This window comes from Macaca thibetana, chromosome 18, assembly GCF_024542745.1.
Source record: "Macaca thibetana thibetana isolate TM-01 chromosome 18, ASM2454274v1, whole genome shotgun sequence".
NCBI classification, from domain to species: Eukaryota; Metazoa; Chordata; class Mammalia; order Primates; family Cercopithecidae; genus Macaca; species Macaca thibetana.
Window position 1 is genome coordinate 39,173,635 of NC_065595.1, and position 12,651 is coordinate 39,186,285.

At 36.0% G+C, this 12,651-nt stretch overlaps 1 long non-coding RNA gene across 1 annotated transcript in view; it reads left to right on the top strand.

Annotated features, from left to right (window-relative positions):
- The window catches only part of LOC126941253 (uncharacterized), a 50,532-nt gene that overhangs the window by 35,685 nt on the left and 2,196 nt on the right, over positions 1-12,651 (top strand). The window contains exons 2-4 of the long non-coding RNA XR_007721202.1: positions 2,984-3,155; positions 7,039-8,151; positions 11,981-12,116. This is a non-coding gene — a long non-coding RNA (uncharacterized LOC126941253). The remainder of the gene's footprint in view (positions 1-2,983; positions 3,156-7,038; positions 8,152-11,980; positions 12,117-12,651) is intronic.

The window sequence follows — 12,651 nt, forward strand, 5'->3', positions numbered from 1 at the left end:
GGGACATGAGGTGCACCCTGGAATTATGGTTGGCTCTTGGAAGAAGAGACCTGAGGAAGAGGCATTTGCAAACCTTGGAAATGAGTTTGGAGAAATTAGGTAACAAATTTCTGGGTTCTGTGTATCCCAAGGTGGTGTTAGAAGGGATGTTACTAGGATAAGAATTAGAAACCAGATACCAGTTAGCCTGATTCTACCTATTATTTGCTCGTCACCTTTAAATATCTACAGACAACTTAAACAGGATTATTTGTTCCACTAAACCATTGGTAAAATGTGGAAGAAGAAATTATAGAAATCCACTTGAAATTGTATAGATAATAAAACTTTTCAAATACAAGAAAGTGGGAGTTGCTTTAGAGGGATTTAGGGTAGAGAATTATCTCAATTCTCAGTCTTGAGTATATAGACACAGTGGAAATGAATATTCTGTGGTTAAACATTCTACAATAAAAGAGAGGATGTAACCACAATGCTATTCTTTTCAAACTATATATTTATTTATTTTCATCATGATTTTATAGAAAAGGATGTGAATAAAAGAATACATTTATGCTCAATTAGTTTTTATTTTTCAGCTACAGTTTTTGCTGAAATAAAGAACAAAACCACAATGAGATACCATCCCACACCATTCAGAATGGCTATTATTAAAAAGTCAAAAAATAACAGATGCTGGCGAGGCTGTGAAGAAAAGAGAATACTTACACACTATTGATGGGAATGTAAATTAGTTCAGCCACTGTAGAAAGCAATTTGGAGATTTCTCAAAGAACTTAAAACAGAGCTACCATTTAACCCATGAATCCCATTACTAGGTATATACTCAATGAAAATAAATAGTTCTACCAAAAAGACGCATGTACTCATACATTCATCACAACATTATTCACAATAGCAAAGATATTGACTCAACCTAGGTGCCTGTCAATGATGGACTGAATAAAGAAAATGTGGTATATATACATCATGGAATACTATGCAGCCATCAAAAAGGATGAAATCATGTCCTTGTGGCAACATGGATGCAGCTAGAGGCCATTATCCTAAATGAACTAACACAGGAACAGAAAACCAAATACCACATGTTCTCACTTACAAGTGGGAGCAGAGCATTGGGTACACATGGACATAAAGATAAAAACAATAGAAACTGGGGATTACAAGAGGGAACAGAGAAGGAGGAGGAGGGAGGAAGGGCTAAAAAATTACCTATTGGGTACTATGCTGACTACTTGGGTGGTGGAATCATTCATACTCCAAATTTCAGCATCACAAAATAAGCCCACATAACCAACGTGCACATGTGCCCCTAGAAATTAAAGGAAACATTGCAGTTATTTTTTTAAATAACATGTTTCTAGTCTTCTTTAGCAAAGACATATTGTGCTGCTGCCTGCATCTGGGAAGTTCTTGGAAGAATGGGATTTTTTGAGACAAATATTCCTGTTTTCATCCTTGTTCTGCCATTGATTCACTACTTGGCCTTGAGAAGATCATTTACCTTCTTTGTGACCGATTTTCATTTTAAAATGAGAACGTGCATCTTATTTTCACATTAGTAGGTAGAATGCCAGGTCAGTGTTAAACATAAGGGAGACCCTGGAACTGGAGATGTGCTAGAAAGACTCACAGAAGAGGAATCAGGTCAGGAGAAGTTGAGAGATAGTGGAGTCAAAAGCACAGTGGAATTTTATGTTACAGGGTACATGCCATATTTACAATCCTAGTCCTTTTTCTTGTCTTGATAAGTGTGGGCAGAGGGAGAAGATATACAACAAGTTAGAATGTGAGGCATGAAGGAGGATATTAGTAGACCCCTGCTACATGCAAATGAGAAGCAGAGGTAGATGCAAGGGAATCTTAGAAATAAATTGGAAATTCCCAAGATAAGAAATTTTCTTGACTCTATCTGTATAGATTAAATTAATGATTAACATATACTTTAATAATTATGCATACTAATAATTTACTATTCTTTAACATATTTGATGTTTCTAAGCCACATAAAAACCAGTTTAGATGAATACTAAGCATGTAGTTTAGAAATTTTAAAGTTTTATGGAGAGGATAGTGTTAAAAAGTTTAATCTGAAAAGTTTCAGCGTTGTCTCTAGGACAATAGACAACACAGTCTGTGGCTCTAACAACTGAGAAAGAATACTTGATGCTTCCAAAAATAATGTAAAATTGCTTTTGAAGGTCCTGTGATTTTGTTCAGCCTTGATTTGGGTCCTGTTGAATGCAGGCCAGATGGGACAAACTGATAAAAACTAAACAGCAGATGTCGGTAGATATCCTGGCAGCTGTTTGATATCCAACCACATGAATTATCAAAATAAAGCCTTATCTTCAGGGATACTGACAAGAATGGAAATATTTTGGAATAGTGCTATAACAGTGGATTCTGCTGTGAAGAAGGACTGAAGTTAAAAGTCTTCTAGGGCAAAACATGGATTTATTTTTTGGGAAAAAAAGAATTTTAAAGGCTCCAATGTGGTACTGAATATAACTACTACAAGAATTTAGTGTGTTTTGGCTAAAGAGAGGTTTAAACTTTCTTTTCACAGAGTAATTTTGTGATGCAGGGATTTCATGTGATTTGCAGAGCTCTCTATAAACAAATTTTGAATTTTTCACTTCAAAATATTTTTAAATAACAATTTTTACAATCATCAAATTGATTTTTGAATGAAAATAGGTTTGATATTTTTCACTATTCATTTTTCTTCCTTGACACAAATATCGTTCACATCTTTGGAAAGGCAAACTTACAAGATACAATCCAAATCAGTGAAGAGTTCTTTCCTATTTTTTTTTTTTTTTACCTACTCTCTAAAATCATTCTCCATAAATGCTCTGATGGACATATTTCTATTCTTGAAGCCTATCTTGGTCATTGGACACTTAGACCATTGCTTACATCATCTCTTTCAGGAATTCTTTCACATCAACTCTCCCCTATTTATCCCATTGTCCTTCAGAGATACGGATATGAGAGACATTCCTCCATAGAAGAGGCTTAACCACTTTGGCCCTTGAGATCTTTGTTTGATCAAAACTTCTACAAGAGTGCTGGCATGTTGGAGTCAGCTAGAACTGGCTTGCCAAAGCCTGTTGTGTGCACCTGTCCCCAACTCTGTCCAGCGACCTCAGGTTTGTGACTTGAAATTGACCAGTGTAGGAATATTTACACCATGGAAATTGGTAAATGCTCCTAATCTGGTTATTCAGTCCCTACCTCAGCCCCTGCCAAAGAGTCAGTTGTTAAACATTTATCAGCACATGATTTGACAGTAAACATACCAATAATTTGTTATTTATTATTTACTTCTTTGAGTTGCCAGCAAATTATTCATGTCTACATGTTTTACTTCCTAGCAAGATTGTTGAGCATTTGAGAGCAGGATCCTTTCCTTATATTTGTATTTCTCAGCATGCCTCAGATAGTGTTATAAAGCATTGAATATGGGCTTAATACATATCAACTTATCAAGACACTGTCAAACTTTAACGAGGAATGGGGATTTCTTTTTCTCAGTAGCACTAGATTGAACTTGCCATATGTCTCCAGGAAACATGACTTCTTAAACAAACAGTATAATCACCAGTTAGCTCTTTAAATATGCATAAATAGATGAACCAAACAATTAAACTGTAAGCCAGGTAAACAATACCGGGAACTCAAAATAAATACTGCCTCAATTCAAATTCTACTCAAATATTGTATCATGCCAATGACCAAATAATAGAGTAGACACGGATCACAGCGTTGAATAATAAAGAAACTACTCCTAATTATCAGTGTTACAGAGAGGTCAATCATAAGTACTAGGCTAGAAGGGATGCTTGAAATTTACTCCTTATTTTCTTTGAGATTATGGAGGCCCAGAGTGGAGATGTATAGAATTGAGACTAATTCTCTTACTTCTGCCTCCCAACTGAATTTTCTGTCAGTAATTCTACTTTAACGCTGTGTGTAACCATTTACTTTTTCACTTATAAATGTGAGGGGAACATTTTCTGTGGTCTGCCAAACTTAATGGAAACTCTTTTTTCCATTGCATTTTAGTAACATTGTCTTAACGATGTCATTATCTGGCAGAAACTAAGGCACAATTTTTCGTAAATGGGCAGTAAGTCATGCCACGGTTTTTTAGGACTAATTTGTTTTCAAAGAGACAGGGTCATGCTGTGTCATCCAGGTTGAACTACAATGGCATAATCACAGTGCTCACTGCAGCCTTGACCTCCTGGGCTCAAGCTACCTTTCCACCTCAGATTCCCAAGTAGCTGAGATCACAGGAATGAGCCATTGCACCCAGCTCTATGCCAATGTTATTTAGAGTCAAGCACATCAGTTGGGAATTATGAGTCTTGAGTTCTAGACTCTGCCACTTAGTATGAACACATGCTCATATCTACATGGACACCAGTTCTGTTTATCTTCAAGAGTTTTTATGAGGATCAATCATAATAGTAAATATAAATTTGCTTTGAAAAGCAAAAATACATGATTAACATTAGAAAGAAAATTATCTGACTTTGTAAGAGAAAGTGGGGACCTAACAATATTTATATTTTATTTTCTTATCTGTCTGTTTTGAAACCCAATCTGCAGTTAGGTCATAAGCTGATTAAAAGAATTGGATGAAGAGTATATATACCATGTTCCATGTCATGTAATAAGAAAGAGATGTGGTCATTCATCTTAATTTTCTTGACCTCTAGCTAGAGGCAAAACCAATGATGCAATAACAAGAAATATATAATTAAATAATGAAATGTACAGTGGAGATTACAAGAACATTACGAGTTTAAAGAAAGCGGAGGTGAGTGAATACAGCAAGGGAGATGGGAGCAAGTCTCTGTGGATTAGGAGGAATGTGACTGACCCCTTAACGATGGTGCACATTTTTTACATCTGAGTGGAAGGCCTTTCAAAAGGAAGAAGCACAAATTCTGACCTTCTCAGATGGGTTCCTTCTTAAGAGACTTCAATTTAAAACCAAACTGTTTTAGAAAAGTTTACACTTGCTTTTGTGAAGTCACTTTGGGCTCACCCTAAATGAGCATCTGACCATATTGTGGCTTATGCCTTTTTCAACATGTCTTGACTCCCAGCTGTGTCAGAGGAAAATAAATAAATAGTGGAAGAAGTAGACTTTCCTTTTAGTTAATTCCTTGGCTAAAATGATGACATCTGAAACTCGGTAAGACAATCTTCCCTCATCCTGAAATTGCAGAGGCCGCCAAAGCAAACCAAAATAGAAAAAACAAAGGGCACATCAACATAATGTACATATTGTGGGGATTCTTGAAGGTCAGAGCATGATCTTTTACTTTTTAGTGACATATAATGCCAATATTTGTCAGATCTTACTGAAGGCTAAAACTCACGCAAAAAAAAATTGCATTGCATGACATTTGTTTTCTGTCCTATAGCATTAAATATCCTATTGTTATAAACAACCAACTGGGATGATTAAATGGTTGGGGTTATTTTTTTTTTCATAAAGCACTGTCTGGAACATATTTATAATGAATTACATGAAGACAGTCCAACATTCCGAACTACAATGAGTCTTCTTTCAAACTCTACCATTAAAGAATTAGATAAACAATCAAGTTACAATTATTAATTTTTCTCTTTGTAACATCACATGGCATGTGATCTGAAAAGGGACTCTGTTCTCTCTGAAAAGATGTGTTCTTTAGGTCTCACAAATATCAAAATTGTAAAATTCTCAGTTGTACTGGACACTCGTTTCTCAGTCAGAACAGAGTATGCCGTAATGATTCGTAAGGAGATGGTGCTAAACCTGAAGCCAATAGGGAGAATCTGTTAACCAAATACCCATTTCCTATTTATCATTATTATTGGTTTTTTTTCCCTTGAGATGGGATCTCACTCTGTCACTCAGACTTGAGTGTAATGGTGTGATCTTGGCTCACTGCAACCTCAGCCTCCCGCGTTCAAGTGATTCTCATACCTCAGCCTCCTGAGTAGCTGGGATTACAGGTGTGCACCACTATGTCCAGCTAATTTATGTTATTTTTAGTAGAGGCAGGGTTTCATCATCTTGGCCAGGTTGGTCTCGAACTTCTGGCCTCAAGTGTTCTGCCTGCCTCGGCCTCCCAATGTGCTGGGACTACAGGCGTGAGCCACCGCATTCCACCCCAAATACCCATATTCTGAAGCCATGTATTGACTTGGGTTCGTTTATGGCTGGTGTCTTTATTCAGAGAAATCCAAACATATGGATGGAATTGGATCAGGAATCTATAGGAAGTAAGCCTATTCAGCAAGGAACTTTGGCTTTGAGTGTCCATCCTTTTGATAGCATGACCTTGCAATGCAGTTAGAATGCTGGGGATAAGGTAACAATGACTGGGGGAAACTGACAAAATTTGGGCATAGACAATGAAAAATATGGTCAATAGCTGTGGGTACATCCAGACTTATAGCAGGAGATGAAGACAGGCTTCCTAATCTTCTCCCTCCTGTGTAGCTTCCAGTTCTTGTTGACTCCAGCTGACTACCACTAGGAACTAAGTATCACTGGCAAACCACGACCAGGAGTGGAGTGAGTCCTGTTAATCCAGCAGAGCAAGCTGTATTCACACAGCACCAACTGTGCTGATGATGTGGTGAAGAGGATGGGGCTGATAGGCACAAAACACACACACACACACACACACACACACACACACGATATTGCAAATCACTCCCTAAAGGTAAAAGCATAATGCTGCCTGAACTTAAACAAAAATAAGACATTGGCCTAAATGTTTTCAGACTGTGAGTGTATCAAATTAGCAAAATATAAACAATCTAGGAAGATGTTTTCAGCTTTTTCTTTTATTTCTCATGCTCCTGTCCACACTGCTGCTTCTCCTTGAGACTCTCTGCATATCCCAGTTTGGAAAAAATCTTGCCAGAGTTTGTTTGGAAAACCCATTCCTTACCCATCTAAATTTTATTTTGGTGTAAAGTGTAAGATGTCAACCTAACTTTACATTTCTTCTGTATGTTCAGCCTCCTTTCACAGAGCCTGAATTTCAATCAGCTGCTATCAGTTGGCAATGATAAAATTATCTCTATATGGGCAAATGTGTGCTCTTTATCAAAAAAGAAAACTTCAGCTTCATGTTCCAGGTGAGTTAATTAGACAATGTATGAATGCTAATATCTCTTTCACATATTTTGCTTAAGATCTGTCTTAGAACTCTTGTCTGGCCCATATGATTTTCCAAGGGCGGAAGGGTCTCTTTTCGATGAGAGGCAGTTTTCAGTAAGTCTTAAAGTGATCATAGCAAAGGAGAGGAGAGAGAAGAGTAAGACAAATCAAAACAGGTCTTCAATTGCTTTTTGGCCTTTGGCTAAGATCAAGTGCGAAACAGGCCTTCAAGGAGAAAATAAATCACAAAGAAAATGATGTTTTATTTCTTACCTTGTCCTAGAAAAATTTCCATAAACTCTATTAGCCTAATTCTGTAAACTTGACCAATATTAGAGCACTTCCTACCATGGAGGGTAGCTGATGAGCATGACCATGGTACTTCCTAGAAGAATGTGTGATGAAGAAGCTTTCACCCCATAAAACAGTTGAAAATTATTCAAGTAGACATTATGGCGTTGGCCATAATTTAAGAACCAGTTTAAAATAATTTTTATATAGAACTTAGAGTCTAATTTCTCAGCACAATTCTTCTTCCCTCTTGAGTGTGGGCTGCTGGAGTGTCAGTTCCAAATTCTTATGCATGAGTAATCTCAGCATATTCAGTAATATATTCCTCTTATGAGAAAGTAATCAAGTACAATATAACTGATGACTTTCTTGATTCAGTAATCAGTAATTTGTGATCAATTTTACCTGATGGTGACAGCTTGGTGTATAAGTTAGTGCTAATGTATATTACTGCATTTCATTTCTGTGGCGCCTGTCAACTGAGCAAAGGAGGGAAACTCGGGATGGAGAACTCCTCCCCCTCCATCCATAAGTGGCACACCACTGGCCTCCTGGTGTTATTAAAGGAAAATTGGAAAAGTTTCCAGAAGATTAAGCAGAAAGCTTACAACTTGCACAAGACTCTCAATTTTGCAGTGGCTCTGACAGAAGGATAAATCTTTGGCTGTTTTAACTAAAATGTAAGCAAACCGAATGTCTAACTACAGTAAACAAAATTTATTATGATTCGGACGTGGCAGTGGTGTTTACATCTAGGTTGACAAAATTGCCAATGTGTGAGACCCTTAGTTAAGAAAAATGTAGCACACTGTTTCTTATCCATCAGGCAAAGGAAAGAGGGATTTTTTTTCAGCTGTGGACATACAAAGTGACTTTGAAGAGTACACTTTGATTATGTATGCACATGTAACCTAACCCAACTTTAAACATAAGCAATGTAAATATCTGACTATATGGTATGATTTGCATGAACCTCTGCCGTAAAATAAATTCTCAAATTACATACAGCTAATGTATTATTTCTCCCTTTTATTCTATTATTGGGCTGGAAATTATTATCAGGGTAAGGTTTATTAAGCCATTATTACGCATAATGCCTGGCCTGAAAATAGTTACTCATACATTCTCTGTCACAGGTTGAAGAACCTTGAGGAGATGGGTCAAATAATAGGTTTAAAATACTGGTTAAAAAAAAAAAAAAAAGGCAGCCAGACTACCAGGCTGTTTGGACCATGCTTCTGTGCAATGGAAAGGCCTCTGCAGACTCGGGGAGATCAGGGTGTAAAAGAAATAACGTTAATTGGAAGACCTTCTATGTATTTCACATTTTGACTGGTCTACAGATAGTATTTGATTAAATTCAAAAATTTATCAGGCACACCAAACTAGCAACATTTAAGCCTGAGTTTTGAGGATGCTCATTGCACACGGCTCTTGTGCCACCGTGGCATGGAACTTTTAGCCATGTAGCCATTTGCACTGTAGAACAATGTCTAGTGGATCAAGGAGTAGTTGGAGAATCTGAGAGTTCTTCAGTGTGGTTCAAATGTGGAGATTTCACAGGCAATGTAAAGCCCTTATTCTCTCCGGTAAAACCTCAAGTTTTTGCTGGTGATGGATGAGATCTTTTCACAAGGAAAGTTTAATTTTGTAATTAGAAAAATGTTAAAAATCCCACTTGAGAGCTTTATTATCATAATTTAAGGTAATAATTATGTATATTTTTCCAATATAAGAAACTTTGCTAAGAAGCGTTGGAGGGAAGAGACTTAGAAATTAGAAAGGAAAAAGATTTTTAAAACGTAGGTCGAAATGATAAAATGGGAGTAGATATTTCATTTTTCTCATCAGGCCTTATACTGGCACTAAGGGCAAGTGGTGTTTCATGTTTCCAAACTCATCTTACTTTGAACTGGAACCCAAATCCCCGTGGGCAAAAAATTTGATTCTGGATGTAACTTTCTCTAGTCCTGGCACCAAGCTCTCAGTCACCAGAAAGTTTCTAATCTTTGTTTGGAAAGATAATGTTTGTAAACAATCAGAGGAAGTTCTACCATATGCAATGGAGAATAATAATAAGGTATGAAACTTGTGCAATGCAGGCAGCATACTTCCGAACACATTTTATAGTTCTTAGAATTTAATCACAGATTAGGACTGAGCTTTCCATTCACGTGACTTCTTCCTGTTGGCTACTTCAACATTTACATTATCATAATTTTACTCGTGTACATTCTGTATTACCATAGCTGTATATACCAGTGTTGTGTAATGAAGAATATATACATACTTGCCCTAAAGACCAATAACTGCTTAGTCACAGCACAATTTCGCTAGAACTTATTTATTTATTAGATATATATATGAAATTTTCTATTTTTGGTTAGGAATCTATTTATTTCATCTTATTCTAGATTGCTTTTCCTAAAATGTGTCTTATTTTATGTGTATATACATTATTTCTCCTATTTTTGCTGTAAAGTCATGAACTTTAACAAAGGAATTGTCTAAACAACCATCATGTGCTGTATATAATTTGCTGTGTTTTTGTGTTAACTTATACTTAATATTTTTCTTTGTGCTTTTGTATACTAATTTTCAATTTTGGTTTCTCTTTCTACGTAGGCTTCCAATTCACATATTTACTTATCTTCCTAGGCTATAACTCATTCTTCTGATGGCTACAATTACTACCCAATATTTTTATTTGCTAACTTGCTAATTTTTCTAGAGTTGTAATTTCATTTTATTACTAAAACTCACTTATGTAAATGTCTTTAAAAATTCGTGATTTCAGCCTACTCCCTTTAGCTCCTGTCTTTATCTCCCCTTCAATATCAAAGATCATTGCTCTACCTTTAGATTCACCATTTATGGAGGTAACTTATTGACAATTTAGTTGACTTAAATTTTCTGAAATCTTAGACGTCATGTGAAAAATGAAGTAGATCTTTTACCAGATTGAGCTGCTTTCAATGATCCACATTGTTCATTTCTTTGAACTGCCTACCTAGGATATTTTTACCTATCTGTAGTCTTGGCTCGAACTTGCAAGATTTAAAATTAACAACAGCTTAAACACATGTACCAAATTCCCTCAACTCTGTTACCATTGATAATAAAACACATATTGATTTGATAATAGCTTTTCTGTAAAGTATATAAACACACACACACACACACGGCATATCTTCAGAATATACACGCATTACACATAGCCATATTCACCCAGAAGAGTATGTATCTTTTACACAAATAGCTTTTTCCTCATTATCTAAATCAAAATGTAAGCCTTTTTCACATTCTGTTTCTTGATATTTTTCTGAAGCACTTCTGGTCAATTGCAGATATACTATCAATATGACAAGCTAATCTCCAAAACCCAAACTTAAAATATTAATCTTATTATCATTTCTAAAGACATAGCAAATGATTTAATGCACATTTACTATTTACCATATTCAGATGTTCACTTCCAATTTTCTCTAATTAAAATAATACTACTTGAAGTTAAATAGCTACTCTTAAATATCAACTGAAAGTTTTTGACTGATAGATAGTTAATGCCTCAGGGAGAATTCTTTGAAGTACTTTGTCAGTTCACAGTAACCTTTCCTAAATCTGAAAAATTTCTGATGTAAGTCAAGTGATTTGGCAATTTTCATTGTCTGAAGTTGAATGGTCTATCTTGTGATATGCAATAATTTTCAAATTCAGCATTGCATCATTATACAATTTAATAAAAGGGTTTGTAAGCAACTTCATATAGCACAACTATTGTACAACTAATGCATATAGTTCACATAATAACAAAATTTGCACGGTTTTTCTATGTGTTTTGCATGTTATAAAGAAATGCCTAGGCACTCTGGCTTTGCAGATAGGGTAGGCTATAAACTCTGGATTGGTAGTAACATTTCTAACATTTTCTTACATGTGTAATGGGGACAGTAAGGCCTATTCCACAGGGAATAAATGGAAAAATGAAATGTGCTCTCAGTATGGTGCATGGTATAAAGTAAGTTCTCACTACATGATAGATTTAAAAGAATAATAGCAATAGTGCCAAAATAATATTGAATATTTGTAAACACTAGAGATTTATATATTTTTTCAAGGTGTATTGGTTTTACATGTAATAGCTCATCTCTACAGTAGTTGTATAAGCAGGAGAAGAATGGACACCATCCATTGAACAAAGTAGAATCTGAAACACAAAATTCATGATTTACTCATGCCCCAAGGGTTGATACATTGAGAGCTGGGAATAGATCCCATATCCCATGTCTGGGGTTGAGCTTTACACTGCCCTGTTGCCCCTCCAGTTGGGAAGTGACATGCAGAATAAGAGCCCTAAGGACCCTAATGACATGCATGTGATACGAAGACTTTTCCCTACGTTTGCCTAACTAAAGGGAAAACATGGGCTGTTTAGAATGCAATTTGAACTGGAACCCACAAGAGTAGACTGAAACTCATGTCAATGTTTGCTGCTTTTAACCTTGATAGGGACTGTCAAGTTGGTGTCCATCGTGAAGCTAAATGAATATCTGGACAGGAGTCAGAGAAATGGAAGGAGAATCCAGGGGAAGATGAAGCAGCTGCAGGCCTGTCTGCTACCTTATATCCAGAGGAGAGCCAGAAAGTAAATGACAACATGGATAAGGTACAAAGTAGCTACTCCTTTACTTTCATCCTGCAATATTGCCCCCTCCACTCAAAAAAAAAAAAAAAAGTTGAAGAAGAAAAAGGAAGAACATTTCTTTTTGGCTCACTTTAGCCAGAGACATACTAGAAAACTATTTATGGCAAATGAAGTTCAGCCTATCCAAGTTGGCACATTACAAAGCCGCCACAGAGAGCATAGAAAATGGTGGATATTTATAAATGTACCCTTATATGACTTCAAATGCAATGGCAGGGCAGGAAAGTTATGTACACAGGAGAAAGTGCAAGCTGAGCTTCGAAAATCCCTCTGATTCATTGTTTTATTTATTCAGTAATACTTCCTTAGGTACCTACTCCATATAAGGCACTGTGCTAGATAGAAATTATAAATATATAATTAATTAAGTCATCATTAATTCACTAAACAAATATTTGAGCAATGACTGTGTTTCAACATTAGATGGTTCTGGGAATAGTGAAATAAGATACCGTTCTTTTCCTTTGCATACATT